Below are 15755 nucleotides of genomic sequence, written 5' to 3'. Positions count from 1 at the left end.
AAACATACAGGCATTGTACTAAACCTAACAAAGAAAGTGCTTATAAGGCCAAGGAAACATAAGCCTAGTGTGAAAAGAATATTTATTACTTCCATCGGTAAAAATGAGAATGTTAAAAGAGGATGTCTATGTTGTTCAGAATTTCTTCTAACCACTACTGGGATGATATGCCATTGAGAAGCTGACCCTCATTGCAAGGTTGGATTTGTTCAACAATGTTCAGTGGCAGGAGAAGTACCCAGGGTTGTTCACAGGTCTGGAGGTACTGAAGGAAGCATACCTTATCCAACTGAGGTCAGGAGTGACACCCGACTCTCCAACCACAGCGAGGCATATACTAGTCACATTGATGAACAAAGTCAAAGCTGAACTTGAGAAAATGAAAGCTCTTGCTATCATAACTAGAGGAAATGGACCTCCTGACTGGTATGTGGGCATTGTTCCTATTCCCAAGCCAGATGGCACTGTCAATGTTGATCTAACAGTATTGAATAATATAGTGAGTTGGGAAATGTTTATTCTGCCCCTTGATGAGCTCCCTGGGTGGAGCAAAGTCCTTCACTAAGCCAATTGCAAACTCAGGGTTCTAGCAGTTCTCTTTGGCTCTTGAGTCACAGAAGGTCACAAACTTCATCACACCATGTGGACACTATGCCTTCAAGAGACTCTCTTTTGGCATTTCATCAGCTCCTGAACTCCTTGAGAAGAAGATGAACCAGATCTTGGAGGGACTGGAGGAAGTAGTCTGCCACATGGATGATATACTCATTTTCAGAGGCTCAAGTGAGGAACATGACTAAAGAGTGGAAGCTGCCTTGGATAAACTGAAACAGGCTGGAATCACCCGGAACAAAAAGAACTGCAAATTTGCAAAGTTGGAGGTGAAGTTCTTCGGCCACCAACTGTTCTCAGAGGGAATGCACCAGATTCAGACAAGCTGGCAGGAGATTAGAACATGGAGCAAACTACGAATGTATCAAAGTTTCTTTGGCATGATAAACCAGCTGAGAAAGTTCATTCTAGATATGGTGGAGAAAACAAAGTCACTATGAGATCTCCACTCTCAGAGTAATATTTGGACCTGGGATGTACCACAGGAGAAGTCATCCTCATCACTTAAAGCTGAGTTTATCTCTCCACCAATATTACTGTCCTTTGATCCAAACAAAGCAACTAGGGTCTCAGCAGATGCCTGTTCCTTTGGCCTAGGGGGAGTGTTCATGTTATACTGCTGTGCTGTAGGAAAGCTGGTGGAAATGCATCAAGAGCACTGACTCCTACTGAACAGCATTATTCCCAAATCGAAAAGGCGATGTTGGCTCTCATGTGGGCTTGTGTATGCTCTAGCTGCTACTTGATACTAAGTTCCTACTTGAAACAAACCACAAGCTACTTTTCAGCCTCCTCAGCTTGAAAAACTTGGATGACTTGCCTCCACGTCTGCAAAGATTCAGAACGTGGCTTATGTGATTCAGTTATGACATTGAACATGTCCCCTGCAACACCAGACACTCTGTGGAGGATGCCATGCAAAAGTGAGTAGACCTAAGCTGACTCTGTTGTCATAGAAGATAACAACATCTATTTAGCTCAGGTACATCAAAGCTTTCCTGCATTACAGAGTAAAGCAGATGAAACAGGAGAGTTGAAAAAGGACCAAATCCGTAGCAAGGTCATGCAATTCTGAGAGCATGGATAACCAAATGGTCCAAAAGGAGTGTGCAAACTCAGACCTTACTGGCTTGAAAGAGACACACTCACCATTCTTGACGGTTTGTTGTTAAAGGGTTCCAGATTCATCATTCTGGCTTCTATGCACACCAAAATCATCAGTCAAATCCACCAAGGACATCAAGGCATCCAAAAATGTCACTTAAGAGCAAGGCGATCCATGTTACGGCCTGGTTTGAGCACACAGCTAGGAGATTATGTAAAACAATGAAGTATGCAGAAAACTGCATAAAGTTATGATGAACCTCTCTATCCCACAGAATTCCCAGACGTTCCATAGCAAATTTCAGGCGCACACACTTTTGCACTGAAAACAGACAAATGTCTTCTCATTGTGGATTGCTGCTCATGGAATGTTGAGGTGTCCAAGCTGCCCTCTACATCTACAGTAGCAGTTATAGAGCAGCTGAAAGTTGTAACACTTGCCATGCAAAACCAGAGCCACTTGACTCAGGCAATGGTCTACAGTTCAGCTGCTCAGAATTCAAAGTCTTTGCTAGGGGTTATGAGTTCATAAATCAGACAAGCAGTCCACAGAATCCACAGGTGAATGGAGAAATGGAAAGAACAGTACAAACTATTAAGTCTCCTACTGAAGAAAAAGACCCTGACAAAGCACTGCTGGCATATCATTCCACACCTTTTGTGAATGGCTACAATCCATCAGAACTATCAACGGCGACTGAGAGCAAACCCTGCCCATTCTTCCTTCCCTTATCCAACCCTACTCACCAGATTTAGACAAAGTGAGAAATTTTGAAACAACATGAGGAAGTGAAGAGCATGCATGATCTCAGACACAGAGCAAAATCTTTGTTGTCACTCAGGAGTGGTGAAGCAGTTTGGGTTTCATGAAATATAGAGAAAGAAATAGAGTGGCTTGATTCATATGGTGAGACCCACTTATCTGAAGTGGACTTCCAGTTCAAGAATCTCCAACTGCTCCAACACTCCAGGAACTTATACCACATCTAGTCATTTATCTGTCTCACCACAGAGATATATTCCATCGCCTAGTAGCTTAGGGCAAGTAACTAAAGAGGCAGAATAATCCACTCACTTTGCTGAAGTGTTCAGGTAGTCCACCCTGACCTCCATTTAGTGCTTTTTAAAGAACAGTTTTAATGTTGGAAACATTTCAGAGAATTCAACTATTCTTAACAAAAAGGGATTGGTGAAAAAGGGAGGAAAATGAAGAAAGTGAGAGATCGTTATAAACAAAGAGAAAGACAGTTATAATGTTGGTAATTTTTTTACATTTATGTAAGGAGCATAAGTTATGTGCTATTGGTAAAGTGAACTGAATCACTCAATTTCAGTGACTATAATTTCAATCTAGTTCCATAGACAAGAAGTACATACCTAGTTTTTTCTTTCATGTTCAAGAAGGGGAGATGTATTGATAGTTAATATGCTATTCCAATGCAACTCAGTTAGCCACTCCCACATGGGAGGAGTTCATACATTGCACAGCAGTGTTATCAATAAAGATCAGTTGAATTCCCTGCATGCTGGCATCTTTGTGTGCTTTGTACTCTCCCTCAATATTGAGTGCAACACTCTTCAGCATTTCTGAAGACTAATATTCTCCAGAGGCTCTTCAACATTCCCCTGTTCCATTTTAAATTCTTTTGGAGACATACTTCTATTTTCTTCTGAAGAATTATTCATTCTATATTCTAATTCTATTTAAGGCATCATGTTCCCAGTAAATAGTTGGATGCATTATCAATATTAAATTCTATTTACTATCACCTTGTTTATTGAAAAGCACACCAATTATTAGTGCTCAGCTATTGGTCAGTCGCTTCCTTTTATTCACATTGGCATGTTTTAAGTGAGCATTAAACATTTGATAGTGATTTGCACAGAACAAATACTGATCCATATTGTATAGGTAAAGTAGCCTTTCGTTACACTTGACAGCAATTTTTTTCCATGTGTTGCTTCCTCAGAATTATTTTGTGATTGTGATAGAATGCTTGAATCTGAACACAAATATAATTTGTCTTAGAGATTTAAGCGTATACTCACCACAAGTATAACAGAAAGTATTGCAACAGTTGCAACATTGGTCTGACATCAGCAGTAGATAAGGGACTGGATATAAAAGTATTTAGATAGATATGCACTGATTAAGGATAGTCAGCATGGCTTTGTGCATAGTAGGTCATGTCTAACCAATGTTATAGAGTTTTTCAAGGAAGTTACCAGGAAAGTGGATGAAGGCAAGGCAGTGGATATTGTCTACATGGACCTTAGTAAGGCACTTGACAAGGTCCTACATGGGAAGCTGGTCGAGGGGGTTGAGTCAGACAACATTCAGGATGAGGTAGTAGAGTGGATTAGACATTGGCTTCATCGCCTACCTATAAGAAAGATGTAAATAAGATTGAAAAAGTAGAGAGAAAATTTACAAGGATGTTGCTGGGTCTGGAGGACCTGAGTTATGAGGAAAGACTGAATAGGTTTGAACTTTATTCCTTAGAATGTAGAAGGTCGAGAGGAGGTTTGATAGAGGCATACAAAATTATGAGGGTATTTAAAGGATAAATGCATATGTACTACACACATAGCATATCATGTTTACTTATTATAATAAAGTAATTGTATTTTTAGTAGTAGTTCTGATAGCAAAATGTCAGAGTCATAGAGACATAGAGAAATAAAGCAGAGAAACAGGACCTTCAGCACATTTAGACAATGCCAAAACTATTTCAACTGGTTACTCCAAACAGCCTGCACCTAGACCATTGCCTTCCATTCCATTCCCATACTATCCATGTACCAATCCAAACTTCTCTTAAGTGTTGAAATCAAGCTCACACGCGCCATTTATGCTGGTAGCTCAGTCCACACTCTCATGACCCTATGAGTGAAGAAGTTTCCCCGCACGACCCCCTTAAACTTCTCACCTTTCACCTTAACCGATGACCTCTGGTTGTAGTCCCACTGAACCTCAGTGGCAAAAGACTGCTTGCATTTACTCTATGTATACCTCTCAGAATTTTGCATACCTCAATCAAATCTCCTTTCAATCTTTTACATTCTAAAAAATATAGTCCTAACCTATTCAATCTGTCCTTATAATTCAGGTCCTTCGGATCTGGAAACAGCCTTGTAAATTTTCTCTGTATTCTTTCAACCTTGTTTACATCTTTGCTGACCAAAACTGCACACAATACCCCAAATTATGCCTTACCAATGTCTTAAGCAACTTCAACATAATATCCCATCTCCTATACTCAAAATATTGATATATGAAGCCAATGTACCAAAGCTTTCTTTACGACCATACCTACCTGTGAGGCCACTTTCAACAAGGTATGGACTTGCATTCCCAGATCCCCCTATTCTACCACACTCTTCAGCACCCTATTGTTCACTGCATAAGACCTACCTAGACTGGTCCTCCTGAAGGGCAACAACTTGCACTTATCTGCATTAAATTCTATCTGCCATTTTTCAGCCCATTTTTCCAGCTGATGCAGATCCCTCTGCAAGCCATGATAGCCTTCCTCATTGTTCACTACACCCCCAATCTTGATGTCACCTGAAAATTTTCTGATCCAGTTAACCACATTATCATCCAGATCGTTGATATACATAACAAATAACAATGAACCCAGCACCGATCCCTGGGACTCACCACTAGTGACTGGCCTCCAGTCAGAGAGGCAACACTCTACTACTTGCTTCTCCCGCAGAGCCAATCCAATTTACTACCTCTTCTTGAATGCTGAGCAACGCAATGTTCTTGACCAACTTCCCCTGCTGGGCCTTGTCAAATGCTTTGCTAAACTCCATGTAGACAACATCCACTGCTTGCCTTCATCCACTTTCCTGGTACCTTCCTCAAAAAAACTATAAGACTGCTTAGACCTGACATACCATGCACAAAGTAATGCTGACTATCCTTAATCAGTCCATGTCTATCCAAATACTTATGTATCCAGTCACTTAAAATACCATTCAATAGCTTTCCCACAACTAATGTCAGACTCACTGGCCTATAATTTCCTGGTTTATGTTTGGAGTCTTTCTCAAATTGCAGAACAGCTTTGGCTACCTCTAATCCTCTGGTAACTCTCCCATGGCTAAGGATTTAAATATCTCTGTGAGGGCCACAGCAATTTCTACACTTGCCTCCCTCGGGGTCCAAGGGAACACCTTGTCAGGCCCTGGGGAGTTTTTCACACTGATTTGCTGAGGATAGCAAATACCTCCTTCTTGGTAATCTGTACTGGGTTCATGAAGTTGATGCCACTTTGCCTCACATCTATAGACTCTGTTCTCCTAAGAACTGTATATGCAGATGCATAAAACGTATTTAAGATCTCCCCATATGGTTTGGAAGCACACACCAATTACCATTCTGATCTTCCAGAGGGCCAATTTTGTTTTAGCCAAAACATATCTGTAGAATCCCTCCATCACATTGTCTGCAACTTCATGCCTACTTTTAGCCCTCCTGATCTCTTTCTTAAGCATACATTGATTTTTATACTCCATAAGCACCTCATTTGTTCCTACCTGCTTTAACCTGCCATGCATTCCCCTTTTTCTCTAATCAGGGCCTCAATATCTCTTCAAAACCAAGGTTCCATACACTTGTTATCTCCGCCTTTAATTTTGACAGACACATACAAGCTTTGTATTCCCAAAGTTTCGATTTTGAAGGCCTCCCACTTACCAAGTACCCCTTTGCCAGAAAACAGCCAGTCCCAATCCACACTTGCCAGGTCATTTCTGATACCATCAAAATTGGCCTTTCTCCAGCTTAGGAGCTCAACCTGCAGATCAGACCTATCTTTTTGCATATTTACTTTAAAACAAATGTTATTGTGATAACTATATGCAAAGTGTTCCCCTAATCAAGCTCTGTCACGTGCCCTGTCTCATTTTCTCCTAGAAGATCCAGTATTGCACATGCTCTCATTCAGACTTCAACTTATTGATGAAGAAAACTTTCCTGAACACATTTGACAAACATTACCCCATCTAGTCCTCTTACAATATGGGAGTCCCAGTCAATATGTGGACATTTAAAATCACTTACCATAACAACCTTATGTTTCTTGCAACAGTCTGCAATCTCTCTACAAATGTGTTCCTCTAAACCCTTAGGACTGTTGGGTGGTCTGTAATATAGCCCCATCAATGTGGCCATACCTATCTTATTTCTCAGTTCCAACCATTACGTCTCACTAGATGAGTTCTCCAGTCTGTCCTGATGAAGCACTGCCATCACATCTTCCCTCAACAGTAATGCCATCACTCCTCTTTTAATCCCTCCCACTTTGTCATGTCTAAAACAACAGACCCTCTGAACATTGAAAAACAAGAGAAAATCTGCAGATGCTGGAAAAATCCAAGCAACACACACAAAATGCTGGAGGAACTCAACAGGTCAAGCAGCATCTATGGAAACAAGTAAACAATTGATGTTTCAGGTCGAGACCCTTCATCAGAACTGGAGAAGAAAATATGAGGTCAGGGTAAGAAGGTGGGGAGGGGGAGCAGAGGAAGAAATACTCCCAATTTCAACAGTCACTTTGTACTTCTTCCTCCAGTCCCCCTACCTTCTTAATCTGATTTCTCATATCTTTTTCTCCAGTCCTGATGAAGGGTCTTGGCCTGAAACATTGGCTGTTTACTCTTTTCCATTGATGCAGCCTGGCCTGCTAAGTTCTTCCATTATTTTGTGTGTGGTCCCTCAATATTGAGCTGCCAATCCTGCCCCTCCTGCAACCAAGTCACACTAATGGCCACAATATCATAATCCCAAGTGCTGATTCATGCACTGAGCTCAGCTGCCTTTCCTATGATATGTCTTACATTGAAATATGAAATAATAAAGTATTCTTGCATCAACGTGATCACAAACTGATATACATGCAAGTGCAATGCATAGATCGGTTTGTGCGTGAGGCTTTTGTAGAATTTCTACAACTTGTCCTGCCGTGCAGCCTCCGCTCTGCCTAAGCATTCCCAGGCATATCTGGACAAGATAGAAAACTGCTCAGCTTACATTGTGGGCAGCATTTTAATTGAATTGAACTATGAATTTAAACAACAAATATAGGCAATTTGAAAATAAAATAGTGTGTGAAAGGGAAATTTCATGGTGATTTTCATGATCAGCAGCCCAAAAATTCATAAGATACACCCAAAAGTATTCAGGAAACAAAACCTTTGCTGTCCAATGTTATTAGTTCAATCTTTTAGGCTCTCTGGAATGATTGAGAAATATGCTTCTCCATATATTTTAAAGTACTTTGATAATGTGAAAGGTACATTATGAGGTACAGTAATGACCTCATGACTTATCTATTTTTAGTAATCTGGAAAGAGACTATTTTTGCCAACTGATATACATAATCTTCAAAGCTGCCTTTTCCAAACAACACTTGCTGGCTTTAACTTCCTGGAAAATTTTGAAGTACAGGTGTAATCTCCCCTAATTTTTCCATTCTACAGTCCTTGTGCTTCATACTAGTATTAGCTTTCTCACCAAATATGCACCTTTATTATTTTATGACAAACACCATTACTGATATCATTACTCTGTCTTATTTCTTTGCAGAAATATTTTGCTCATGGAACATTCAAATATTAAAACCACAAGACAAGGCATGTTTTCTTCTCATGACACTTCAAAGCCATTCTGTTTGTTTTTAATAGTTAGTGATTTCAAATGCAAGAATGCTTGATCATTAACCGTTAACTTTCCACAAGCTCTAACATACATCTTCCATGCCACTGTCAAATCATTAACAAATATTAGAAAATAATGGAAGCTTTGCCTGCCCAACACCAATTTGATGCGAAAATTATTTATTCTTTTAATACAATGAAAAGCAATCAGTTGCTACATGCATGTGTAACTCAGACTTAAACACTCAACATACAGTGAGGAATGAATAAATAATTTGAGATAGTGTCAGACAGAATCAGAGTGAACTAAAACAGAGCTGATGAGAACATGTTTACCTCAGTCTTCAAAGAAAACAGCTATGCTGTAAGTAACAACATATTGACTTTTTTTCAATGTTAAGGCTGCAAAATTTGGCTCTACCTATACTTCGGATGCACGGGGTACTAAATTGGTTTCAAAAGAGTAACCAACCAACTTGCACTTTTCTGGCAGAATCACATGAGATGCTATATTGGTGAAAGTATAAGCTTGTGCATAAGTAACACACAGCAAATATTTGTGTAGAGGAGGCATTACTCTCAATCTGCATACAGATGAAGCATTTCTGGATCTGGATAATAGGGAGAGGTTGAGTAGGTTAGGACATTATTCCCTGAGGTGTTAGAGCATGAGGAGAGCTTTGATAGAGGAGTTACAAAATTACAAGGGTATCACAGTGATCAGCAGCTTATCTGTTGCTCCGGCTGCAGTCTCTTGGGTTTCCATAATAGGCCTGTTGAGAAAAATGTGAAAAAGGACTGAATTATTGAACAGATATTTACACCTTGACTAACAACTCACACAAAATGCTGGAGGAATTCATCAGGCCAGGCAGCATCTATGGAAAAGAGTACACCGCCAACATTTTGGGCTGAGACCCTACCGTTCACTATGTAAGACCTACCCTGGTGGGACCTACCAAAGTGGCAACACCTCATACTTGTCTGTATTAGGGTCAGCCTATTTTTCCAGCTGCTTCAGATTCAGGTGGAAGATCTGATAGTCTTCCTCGCTGTCTACTACACTTTGATTGTGGTGTCATCTTCAACTTTGCTGATCAAGTTAATCACGTTATCAACCAGGTCATTGATATAGATAACAAACAACAATGCACCCAGCGCCGATCCCTGTGTCACACCACTAGTCATAGGCTCCATTCTCTGGCTATCCCACGAGGACAATGTCTAATCCAATTTACTAAATGAAAGCAACTGAACTCTCCTGACTAACCTCTGATACAAGACCTTGTCAAATGCCTTGCTAAGGTCCATGTAGACAACATCTACTGCTTTGCCTTTATCAATTTTCCTAGTAACTTCCTTGAATTAGGAGGCAGTGATCATAACATGATTGAGTTCACTGTGAAATTTGAAAAAGAGAAGCCGAAATCTGATGTGTTGATGTTTCAGTGGAGTAAAGGAAATTACAGTGGCATGAGAGAGGAACTGGCCAAAGTTGACTGGAAAGGGACACTGGTGGGAAAGACGGCAGAGCAGCAGTGGCTGGAGTTTATGCGAGAAATGAGGAATGTGCAAGACAGGTATATTCCAAAAAAGAAGAAATTTTCGAGTGGAAAAAGGATGCAACCGTGGTTGACAAGAGAAGTCAAAGCCAAAGTTAAAGCAAAGGAGAGGGCATACAAGGAAGCAAAAATTAGTGGGAAGACAGAGGATTGGGAAGTTTTTAAAACCTTACAAAAGGAAACCAAGAAGGTCATTAAGAGAGAAAAGATTAACTATGAAAGGAAACTAGCAAATAATATCAGAGAGGATACTAAAAGCTTTTTCAAGTATATAAAGAGTAAAAGACAGGTGAGAGTAGATATAGGACCGATAGAAAATGATACTGGAGAAATTGTAATGGGAGATGAGGAGATGGCAGAGGAACTGAACAAATATTTTGCATCAGCCTTCACTGAGGAAGACAGCAGGATACCGGACACTCAAGGGTGGCAGGGAAGAGAAGTGTGCGCAGTCACAATTACAACAGAGAAAGTACTCAGGAAGCTGAATAGGCTAAAGGTCGATAAATCTCCTGGACCAGATGGAATGCACCCTCGTGTTCTGAAGGAAGTAGCTGTGGAGATTGCGGAGGCATTAGCGATGATCTTTCAAAAGTCAATAGATTCTGGCATGGTTCTGGAAGACTGAAAGATTGCAAATGTCACTCCGCTATTTAAGAAGGGGGCAAGGAAGCAAAAAGGAAATTATAGACCTGTTAGCTTGACGTCGGTGGTTGGGAAGTTGTTGGAGTCGATTGTCAAGGATGAGGTTACAGAGTACCTGGAGGCATATGACAAGATAGGCAGAACTCAGCATGGATTCCTTAAAGGAAAATCCTGCCTGACAAACCTATTACAATTTTTTGAGGAAATTACCAGTAGGCTAGACAAGGGAGATGCAGTGGATGTTGTATATTTGGATTTTCAGAAGGCCTTTGACAAGGTGCCACACATGAGGATACTTAACAAGATAAGAGCCCATGGAATTACAGGAAAGTTACATACGTGCTTAGAGCGTTGGCTGATTGGCAGGAAACAGAGAGCGGGAATAAAGGGATCCTATTCTGGTTGGCTGCCGGTTACCAGTGGTGTTCCACAGGGATCAGTGTTGGGGCCGCTTCTTTTTACATTGTACATCAACGATTTGGATTATGGAATAGATGGCTTTGTAGCTAAGTTTGCTGATGATACGAAGATAGGTGGAGGGGCCGATAGTGCTGAGGAAACGGAGAATCTGCAGAGAGACTTGGATAGATTGGAAGAATGGGCAGAGAAGTGGCAAATGAAGTACAATGTTGGAAAGTGTATGCTTATGCACTTTGGCAGAAAAAATAAACGGGCAGACTATTATTTAAATGGGGAAAGAATTCAAAGTTCTGACATGCAACGGGACTTGGGAGTCCTCGTACAGGATTCCCTTAAAGTTAACCTCCAGGTTGAGTCAGTAGTGAAGAAGGTGAGTGCAATGTTGACATTCATTTCTAGAGGAATAGAGTATAGGAGCAGGGATGTGATGTTGAGGCTCTATAAGGCGCTGGTGAGACCTCACTTGGAGTACTGTGGGCAGTTTTGGTCTCCTTATTTAAGAAAGGATGTGCTGACGTTGGAGAGGGTACAGAGAAGATTCACTAGAATGATTCCGGGAATGAGAGGGTTAATATATGAGGAACGTTTGTCCGCTCTTGGACTGTATTCCTTGGAGCTTAGAAGAATGAGGGGGGACCTCATAGAAACATTTCGAATGTTAAAAGGCATGGACAGAGTGGATGTGGCAAAGTTGTTTCCCATGATGGGGGAGTCTAGTACGAGAAGGCATGACTTCAGGATTGAAGGGCGTCCTTTCAGAACAGAAATGCGAAGAAATTTTTTTAGTCAGAGGGTGGTGAATCTATGGAATTTGTTGCCACGGGCAGCAGTGGAGGCCAAGGCATTGGGTGTATTTAAGGCAGAGATTGATAGGTATCTGAGTAGCCAGGGCATCAAAGGTTATGGTGAGAAGGCAGGGCAGTGGGACTAAATAGGATAAAATGGATCAGCTCATGATAAAATGGCGGAGCAGACTCGATGGGCCGAATGGCCTACTTCTGCTCCTTTGTCTTATGGTCTTATGGTCTAATAATGCTATGAGAATGGTTAGGCATGTCCTACCACACACACAACCATACTGACAATCCTTAATTAGTCCCTGGTTATCCACACGCTCATATATCGGAGCCCTTAGAATACTTTCCAATAACTTTCCCACCATTGACGTCAGGTTCACCAGCCTCGAAGCGTGGCTCTCTACAGAAGAATCCATCAACAAACACATTGACATAGCTCCAGTATATGAACCCTTACTGAGAAAAAAAAATGACGTCAATAATTAATGAATCAATGAATCTTGGGATCTGGACAGCGAAGCAAACAATTCTAATGGACCGCCCTCAAAGCTAGCCAATCAGAATCTTCTACTGCTAAAGTGTTCATGGTGTTTTGAACCAGCCAACCAGATCACGACGTCTAATCAATATCTATTCGGACCCCGGAGGAGTATATAAGCTGGAATGCTGAGGAGACAACACACTCAACTGCACACAGATGATGACTCCTCAATAGGAACTGAAATGTCTGCATAAATTTTGCCAAGTTTACGATCAACCAAACTTCCATTACTTCATCTGTCATTAAGTATGACTTAAATATCTCTGTTATTCTGCACTTGCCTCCCACTGGGTCCAAAAAAAAACTTTGTCAGGCTCTGGGGATTTATCTACCCTAATTTGCCTCAAGACTCCATATGCCTCCTCCTCTGTAACCTGTCCCCCATTTGCTTCTATCTGCTTGTTCCTACTATGTCGTGATGATGTGACTTGTTCGTGAGTTTGATTAAAGTGAGGGATAGTTGCGCAGGTCATCAACTTCACTCTCTCGTCCTAGTCTATCTGCATCCAGTGGTTTGACAAAAGTCAGGATGACTGGAGATAGGCCAGGATGCAGTGGATGACCAGGGTGATCTACGTACCTTGCCATGTTCTTCGCACTCGACATCGCGTGCTGGGAAACTTCTTCCTGCCCATTGAACCAGCTGGTAGTTTCCTCTGTGCAGTCTGCTGAAAAAATCTTCCCTTGCTTTGGGAAAACAAGCCTGAATTCACCTACAGTTATTCTCACCTGCTTTGGCTGGCCTGTTGAAGGCATTGCCCTGGATGTGGCCGTTGTTGCATGCAAACAGCTTACTTGAAACAACAGGTGAGAGCTGAGGGTCAGATGAAGACTAAAGGTGGAGGACCTACTTTAGAAGTTACGACAGGTCTTCACATCAGAGGTGCTACCCCTCCGTAACACCCCATATAATGACAACAAGGTCATCCAAGCCTAGTACCAATTTTGGAAGAATATGTGGCACTGAGGATGAAGGGGAATTACTCTGAAGACCAAGCTGAAAGTCTACCATGCTGTCATTCTACCCACCCTTCTCTACGCATGCGAAACGTGGATGGTGTACATGAGATATGCGCGTAGACTGAACCACTTCCACTTGTCATGCCTATGGAAGATCATGAAAATCAGTTGGCAGGACAGGATTCCAGACACAGAAGTGCTGTGTGCAGCAGACATGCCCACTGTCCACACATTGCTGATGAAACATCAGTTCAGATGGGCAGACCATGTTGTCAGGATGTCAGATGATCGCATCCCCAAAAATTTGTCCTCGGGGAGCTGTGCACAGGAAAGCGCTGTCATAGTGGTCAGCAAAAATGATTCAAGGACATACTCAAGACTTTGCTCACAGCCCTTGAGATCGATCACACATTTTGGGAACATGCAGGCTTGAATCACTCAGCCTGGCACAGCCCTCTCAATAAAGGTGCCACCACCAGAGTGGAATCACTCAGCCTGGCACAGCCCTCTCAATAAAGGTGCCACCACCAGAGTGGAATCACTCAGCCTGGCACAGCCCTCTCAATAAAGGTGCCACCAGAGCTGAAAATAATTGCAACGCTGAAACAAAAAGGAAACAACAGCGGAAAGAATGAGCAGCAGGCACCTCAACCACAGAACCTTCACACACTGGCCCCATGTGTGGGAGGTGCTTCCTAGCCCAAATAGGACTCATCAGTCACTTTCTGACACACAAATAGCAAACACCCCCCCCAAGGATGTCAGTGGTCCTTAACAATAACAATGGACGCACACACATTCCTGCTGTGCACATCCTCTTCTTTTTCCTTAACCAGAGCCTCAATATCTCTTGAAAACCAAGGTTTCCTGAACATGTTATCTTTGTCTTTCACTCTGACAGGCACATGCAAACTTAGTATTCTCAATATTTCACTTTGGAATGCCTCCCACCTTTGCCAGAAAACAGACTGTCCCAATCTGCAATTGCTAGACACTTTCTGATACAATCAAAGTTGGCCTTTTTCCAACTTAGAATCTGAACCTGTGGATCAGACCTATCTTTTTCCAAATTTATTTTGAAACTAATGGCATTATGATCACTAGGAGCAAAGTGTTCCCCTACACAAACTCCTGTCACCCATCCTGTCTCACTTCCCAAATAGGAGATCAAGTAATGCGCACTCTCTTGAAAGGACTTCTATGTACTGATTGAGGAAACTTTCCTGAACAAGTTTTGTTGGGACTACTATAATAACCTCATATTTCTTGCAAAAGTCTGCAATCTCTCTACAAATTTCTTCCTGTAAATCCCCTGAGCTGATCCGCAGTTCCACCCATAAAGCTTCACTAGATAAGCTCTCCTGTTTGTCCTGACCAAGCACTGCCATGACATTTTCCCTAATGAGTAATGACACCCCTCCTCTTTAATTCCTCCCGCTCTGTCATGTCTAAAACAGTGGAACCCTGGAGTACTGAGCTGCCAGTCCTTCCCCTCTTGAAACCAAGTCTCACTAATGGCTACAATATCATAATTCCATGTGTTGATCAATGCCCTGAGCTCATCTGCCTTTCTTACAATAGTTCTTGCATTGAAATAGTTCTTGCATTGCTGTTGTGCAGGAGAGAAGGAGGGAGAAGAGAAATGCGGTAGTCGTGGGGGATTCCATAGTCAGGGGAACAGACAGGAGATTCTGTGAGCCTGACAGAGATACCCGCATGGTGTGTTGCCTCCCAGGTGCCAGGGTACGGGATGTCTCGGATCGGGTCCTGAATATTCTAAAGGGGGAGGGTGAGCAGCCAGTTGTCTTGGTACATGTTGGTACCAATGACATAGATAGGACAAAGGAGGAGGTCCTGAAGAGAGATTTCCAGGAGCTAGGAAGGAAGCTGAGAAGCAGGACCTCCAGGGTAGTAATCTCGGGATTGCTACCTGTGTCACGTGCTAGCGAGGGCAAGAGTCGTTGGATCAGGCAGATGAATGCCTGACTGAGAGACTGGTGTAGGGGGCAGGGCTTCAGATTCTTGGATAATTGGGATCTCTTCTGGGGGAAGTATGACCTGTTCAAAAAGAACAGGTTACACCTGAACCCGAAGGGGACCAATATCCTGGCGGGAAAGTTTAATAGAGCTGTTAGGGAGGGTTTAAACTAATTTGGCAGGGGGATGGGAACTGGAATGACAGAGCGGGGGAAGGGGAAAACAGAAATAAATTTAAGATAGTGAGCAGTAAAGATGTCAGGAAAGACAGGCAGGTGATGGGGCAAATGTGTAGCCATTGGGATGAGTTGAAGCGCAATAAAGTTGCAGTGAAATCAAAGCAGAAAGTATCAAATACTGGTCTTAAGGTGTTGTACTTAAATGCACACAGCATAAGGAATAAGGTGGATGATCTTGTCGTACAGCTACAGATTGGCAGGTATGATATTGTGGCCATCACTGAGA

The sequence above is a fragment of the Mobula birostris genome, chromosome 1 (assembly GCF_030028105.1).
Source record: "Mobula birostris isolate sMobBir1 chromosome 1, sMobBir1.hap1, whole genome shotgun sequence".
In the NCBI taxonomy this organism is placed as follows: Eukaryota; Metazoa; Chordata; class Chondrichthyes; order Myliobatiformes; family Myliobatidae; genus Mobula; species Mobula birostris.
Note: the sequence above shows the minus strand (reverse complement) of the source record.